Genomic DNA, 6,940 nt, shown 5'->3' with positions numbered 1-6,940 from the left:
TGAAACCTATTTTTATGATAAAACTTACCGTTTGGCTGAAAAATGCCAAAAACACATATTTGCGAACTTTGACCTTGAATAAATTTTTTTGCACATGTGGGATCGATGGAGACTTCACATTTCATTTATAATGCTGTTTATTCGTACCAATTTTCAGCTTTATGCTTACCCCTATTTTTTGAGCTACTTTGATCGGGTTATTGCTAGACATCACAGAAAAAACATTATTGAGAAGGGAACCAATATCAGAAAAAAATATGTTCTCTTTATTCAAGCCGATAAATGTAAACGTTTAGCAGAAAATCGCTATTAAAGTTTTATTAATCATCAAATTTTTGATAATTCTTCCTGCAATTAATCCAATTGCCATGCTTGGGATTACGAATTGTAACGAAAATTGTTTAAAACTGGTATAAGTTTTATTTTTCACAATAGTAATTTTATTTCGACTTTGTANTATGGAAAAGTTTTGTTTCACAATTTCTACATTTTTTTCTCAGTTATGGGCAAAAAAGAGCCGAACCGTCCATCTTCGCCATATAAACCTATATTAAAATGAATAACTTTCAACAACAATATCTCAAAATCTAGATTCAAAAAAAATTTCAAAAAAATATGACGCAAAGAGGGAGTACTGGCTAATACGCTATATAAATTTCAAGTATATCTGTGCATTTGATATACTGATATACCTCCTTAAGTTGGTATATCAAGCTCTATTGGACTAGTCAGAGAAAAATTTCATTATTCGCCGCTAGATGGCATTTTACCTTACTCAAAATTTATTTTGTTCATAACTTTTTTCTCTTGCTAGACATCACAGAAATTTAAACATTATTGAAAAGGGAAACAATATCAGAATAAAAATATTTTCTCTTTATTCAAGCCGATAAATGTAAACGTTTAGCAGAAATACGCTATTAAAGTTTTATTATTCATAAAATTTTTGATAATTCTTCCTGTAATTAATCAAGTTGCCATGCTTGGTATTACGAATTGTAACGAAAATTATTTAAAACTGGTATAAGTTTTATTTTTCACAATAATAATTTTATTTCGGCTTTGTAGTAACATTGTGGAAAATTAAGATGAGGATATTGAATTTACCATTAATATTTTATTTACTGACGAAGCTGGTTTTACAATAGATGGTATTACAAATTACTATAATACTCATCGATGGTCCGATGAGAATCCACATGCATACCAGAAAACGAAACATCAACGGAGATATTTTCTTAATGTAAGGACCGGAATGATAGAAGATCAACTATTGGGTCCTTCTTTAATGGAACAGCAGATTTGCTTGACGATGTTCCTGTAAGAACAAGAGCAAATATGTAGCTTCTAAAAGATGGCGCCCCAAAATATTGATATAATATTGATATTACCTACCTTCTTTTACTCAAGTGACTCAATTTTTGAAACATTTATAATGAATTTCTTTGGATGGTAAATACCAATTTCTATGGTAATTTTCGCAATCCGCCATAACGGGTTCGCCATTTTGGATTTAAGAATACGAATTAAAACCTTATATTTTGAAATCCACAAGTTTCAACCATAATCTTCAAATTTTGAATACTTTTCCCATTTTTTTACATCCGTCATATTGGATCCGCCATCTTTTGCTCAGGACTTTTCGGATTCAGACTTCAGGTTCGTAATCAGCGACCCCAAAAATTCGTTGTAACAAAATTCAGGCAAACATATTGGACATAAAAATGTGTGACTTAAAGGGGTGAGTGGGGCCCTAGAAGGTTATGATTTTTCACATTGTTTTGCACTAACATTGATTATTTGATTTTAAGCGTGGGTGTGGATTTCATTTGATAATATATTTTAAAATGTTTTGTCAAAGTATTTACAAATTGTTGCATTTCATTATAAATATTTACCTTGTCCTCGCTATTTCACCCCATTTTGGTAATGTTTTAAAAAATGACCAGGTAAATCGATTTTGGGGATACGGATTCGGATTCAGCATAAAAAGATACTCAAAATCCATGTACTCATGTTTCTGGTATAGAACTTTTTTTGTGGAGCTGTGCTATCTTAAAGACAACTACCGTTCTCTAACACATCTGCTGATCTGTCCCCTATCTGCGAGACCAATAAAAAAAACCACGCCCAGTTTTGCCGAAACATTTCTATTGTTTACGCGAAGGATTATGGTTGTATTTTTATCGAGCTTTGAAGCAGATAGCGGCGACTCCTGCTAACTATATCACGCTGCCCTAAATGTTTGACAGCCGGCCCCCGGAAAAAAATATACACTAAAGCTGAAACTTTGGGTCAACAACACATCCTGCCGGCGCGTAGTTTAACATAAATTCCCCATTTCACCCTAAACTAAACATTTGTTCGGAAAGTTGAATGCCGACAAAGTAAGCTAACTAGTCGTCAACTTTGTTTACCGCTCGGTGTTGGCAGGATTGAGATTTAGGTGTCGCATGTCGCATGTCTAGTCAAGACGCATGATACGTATTTAAGTGATTTCGCATGGGGTTGTGACTGTCCGCTTTGATTGGACTGTAGAAATTTTGATCCGTTGTGACGTGCACTTAGTCATGCAGCGACTTTAAAGCATAGGATTCAAATGTTGAATATTCACTCATGTTCCCAAAATAATTCAAAAAACCATTCACGGGCCACAAATCCGCCAAAAGTAAGAGACCATAAGGAACAGCAGACAACCTACAACTCATATCGGAAGGCGCATACAAAATTTCACCCATGTTTCGAAATTTTCACGAAGTTCCTCTACGAAGCCCCGATTGCCGACAAACACCATCGGTCGTAGCAGACGATGAGCATGTTACCGATTGCCGAGCTACGGCCAACAGCGGATAAAGGCGCGGAAAATTTCGCACCAGATTCGAATTTTTTTTTTTTCGATGATTGCCACGAAATTCGAGTTAGAACACGTGACAGAACTGCCTTTTATAAATCTAAAATAAAAGACAGATTCTGCGACGATACAAGTCAACAGTTATCAGTTACCCAAATTCGGAGAGGTTAAATATCAGAATGCACAGCGAAGAGAGGTCTTCGAGAATTAGCGGAGCCATCATGAAGCCGGTTCAACTGTCGACTCTGGTACCTTAGGCCAGTCATTATAGCTCTTTTTTTCGGGAAAAAAATTCTATTGGAAGTTTCTCTGCGGAATATTGTTCGGAAAAAAATGTTAATATTTATTAAATTGTTTGTAAATTTAGTGTTGAAATAATGTTAATTTCGTTAAGACATAGCTTCAATGTTCATGAATTTTCTCGCTATCCCAAATTAAAAAAAGAATCATCTCGATACGTTCATTATTAACCGAGATATGGCTAATTTTTCCAGCTCCATCGATTTGAAGCCGCTCGATGAGTTTTCTGCGCGCAACCAGGCGCGCATCGCGCATGCGCCGCCTCGCTCTCCCCACTCTTCGCTAGACCAAGTAATAGAACGCATCACCGCTATCTTCTTTTTTGCAATTAAATAGTTGAATTCATCTTAATGTTACTGTAGGACATGAAAATATAGCTCTTAATGTAAATCCTCTCCAAATTTCGGCTCTTAATATTAATAATTAACGTCACAGCGATTAAATAAAAAAAATTATCTCAGCTTCTAATCAACTTAGAACAACGATTTTTTTTTTAAATTTTATAATAATTAACTAACTTAACAATTTAATAAATATTAACATTTTTTCAAAATCATTTTTTGATAAATTAAATTTGAAAAATTAAATTCTTAGTAAATGCATATATGTCAATACAACTATTTAGGTACAAAAGCAACTAATGATCGAAACTACAACGCCTGTGAGCTTTTGAAAAATGAATTGAAAACAGCATCTTAGATAATGAAGCTTTCGGGCTGAAATTTTGACCACTTATTAAGGGTACAAAGAGCTTAAAAAATCCTGAATTACAAGTGTCTGCGATGAAAATTGCACTAATTATTAGCAATTGAAACAAAACCGGCCATTTTCGACCATTTCTTAGCTCTCGCGCATAAAAAAATTATCGGAATTTAATTGGACTTGTCTCATTTTACAGGTTTATTTAATACCTACCATTTTTTGTATAAACCTTTTTTCGCTATAATAACAGTTTTTTTACACGAGTCAAAAAAGCACTTTTCCATAACTTGAAACTAACTGACTAACTGACCATTGTTTAAATAAAGTTTCCCAACAGGTCTCAGGTCGATTTTTTGATATTTTGTTTATAACAACATTCCGCAGAGCAACTTCTAATAGTATTTTTTTCCCGAAACAGACTGCTTCATGTCTATAATGACTGGACTACCTTGTACTTCTATAACCAGAGCAGAAATCTGCATACCTATTTGTCATTTGATACTTGGAGCTGTCCTGGTTTATTATTCAGTGGAAAAAAATATCAAACCAAATAAAAAACTTGACAACTGAATATTTTTTCTGAATTCGTTGAACGAATTCCACCATTTATCATATAATTGTATTGAATAGCACCTCCTTACTTGCGATATAGCAATATAATTTTTTTATTGCTAAAATAAATAAAATGTTATATTTTGTTGTGAGCGCCCCCTTCGAGACCCAAATCGTCAATGCAGTGTCCAATCCGCTCTGGACTTTCTGTGCCCCCTGTGACGAAAATACTAAGGAATAAGATCCAAACCTAAAAGCATTTAAAAAGGCTTAAAAATAGTAGTACAGACACAAAAATAAATTAGGTACTGAAAAAAACTAGCTAAAAATTATTTCACATATTTACCCATCTTTCGAAATGCATTATAATTTAAAATTTTCCGATTCAACTAAGTAAATCTTGGGTCTAATGTGCTCGCTTTACATATATACTGAAAAAGCGTGAAAGCATTAAGATATCTCTCGAGTTGCGTGATTTATTATGAGAATTTGAAATGTTGCTTCCTTAGAAATTCAAATATCGACCATTGCCTTACGTGCTTATATGTGGAAGGAATTATGCCGTGATATATTAAATCTTCAAATGTCTGCATTGATACGTTCTACTTCTCTGATCTGCATACAGGGTGCTCGAAAGTGCAGATTTAATTCTGAAGGATTATAGTTCATACCAAAATAATGTATATTTAACAAAAAATCACCACAATGAAAGTTTTATAATAAAAGATCCAGATGGGGTCATCGGTCTAGAGAATTGATGTAAGCAAGTTTTCATTATTAATGATCCACTGAGAAAATTCAATCCTACGCATAAAATCTTTCATTTCATATAATGATAAGGATAAAGGTCTTGGATAGTGACCATTCGTGAAAGCTAAAATGGGAGCTGTGGGTTAGTTTTTAATACACGTTTCTTACATTTCTTGTTATGTACAGTTGTTCGTGGAATATTAGTGGCTCTTGACACTGTGCGGATGCTGATATTAGGATGATCATCAAATTGAGTTACGGCATTTTCGAAATTGTAATCATTTGGTGGCATTCCCTGACCGCGCGGTTTTTTAAAAGATCCATTCTCCGTTAATCGTCTATGGACCGTAGAAAATATTCTATGTCAGATTGCCTCCGATTCGGATATCTTCGTTGGTATTCCCTTTGTGCTGCTAGTGCTCTCCCATTACAAAATCCATACACAAAATGAATGTCTGCTAGCTCGCGATTACTAAAATTTTGCATATTTTTTCTTTAGATTAATATTAATACAACACCGTAAAGTGAAAGCAAAAATTTGAATTTAATAATCTGTCAAATTAATTCAAGTAAACAAACGTTTGTTTTCATGGCCTACCTACCTATACATGTAATCCTTTCCATTCTTGAGATTATGTAATCAAATCGAATTTTCTCGAAAACGAAGCATTTTATCGAAGTAAATCAAGAGTACATTTTTTTGCAAAAAACTCATATCTGTTGTGGTTTGATGTTTAAAGAAAATATTGACATGCAAAAAATTGGGGGCGCATTTTACCCGTGAGCCCCCCTGCCTGAGACACCCTTGACTAGAATTTTTAAAGAGTTTTCGTGTAGTTCATTAGAACATTTATTGGATGTCCAATATACCAAAATTCATAATGATACGTTAACTGATTTAGGAATGTTTCGATCCTTGTTTATAGGAAAGAGTAATCTTATTTTTGTCGTAGACTCTACTGCTAAAGTATTGCACACTAATTATGGGACACCCCGTATACCTATAAATTTTAAAATAGCATTTGATGCGAAATATTCTTAAATTTCTCTTTAAATATCTGTGACGGAATGTCAACATCAATTTATACACTTTATAAATAGAAATTGTTTTGTCTACTGTTACTTTTCAACCGCAGTAGGTATATTCCTATAGAAATATAGATAAAAATGCCTACTTGTTATGAATCACCGAGCGTTAACCAAGATAATTTTTATCGGTAATAAATTATTAACCATTAAGTATATCAATTTAATACAAAATATTTTTTATTTTGTAAACAGCATTGTTATGTGAAATAGCGCACTACGAATTGGTCTCGCATAGCCTTCAATAGCCGTGATCGTCTAGTGGTTAGGACCCTACGTTGTGGCCGTAGTAACCCAGGTTCGAATCCTGGTCACGGCAATGTGAGAACATTGTCACGGTGAAGGCCTTTTTTTTGTTTTTTTTTTTTTAATTATAAATATTATTTTCATATTATTCATATATATTTTTATTTAACAAGCGAGATTATACATACGTATTAGAAACACTAAGAACTCTTCACAGTTTATTTACCATTTTTCAGTGCCCTGCTTTATACATATTCCTTGTAGTGACAAAAAAAGAACATAATTAATTTTCCAGCTATTTTAAATACCAAGGCAAAAAGGATTATGCTCTGCTTCGTATTGATACCTTTCATAATTTTACATTGCCTGTAGCAAATTTTACAAAAAATTTATTATTATTTGTCAATCACTAATATTCGTATGTCTCTACAAAAACAAAAACACTAAACGAAA

The 6,940-nt window shown here is 33.3% G+C and overlaps 1 non-coding gene across 1 annotated transcript; it reads left to right on the top strand.

The window, feature by feature from the left end:
- Positions 1–6,488: 6,488 nt before the first annotated feature.
- On the top strand, positions 6,489–6,560 carry Trnah-gug. The gene has a single exon. It is a non-coding gene; the product is annotated as a tRNA-His (tRNA).
- The last annotated feature ends 380 nt before the right edge of the window (positions 6,561–6,940 follow it).

The sequence above is a fragment of the Anoplophora glabripennis genome, unplaced genomic scaffold (assembly GCF_000390285.2).
Source record: "Anoplophora glabripennis isolate ALB-LARVAE unplaced genomic scaffold, Agla_2.0 scaffold84, whole genome shotgun sequence".
In the NCBI taxonomy this organism is placed as follows: Eukaryota; Metazoa; Arthropoda; class Insecta; order Coleoptera; family Cerambycidae; genus Anoplophora; species Anoplophora glabripennis.
Note: the sequence above shows the minus strand (reverse complement) of the source record. Positions and strands in the feature narration are given on the sequence as shown.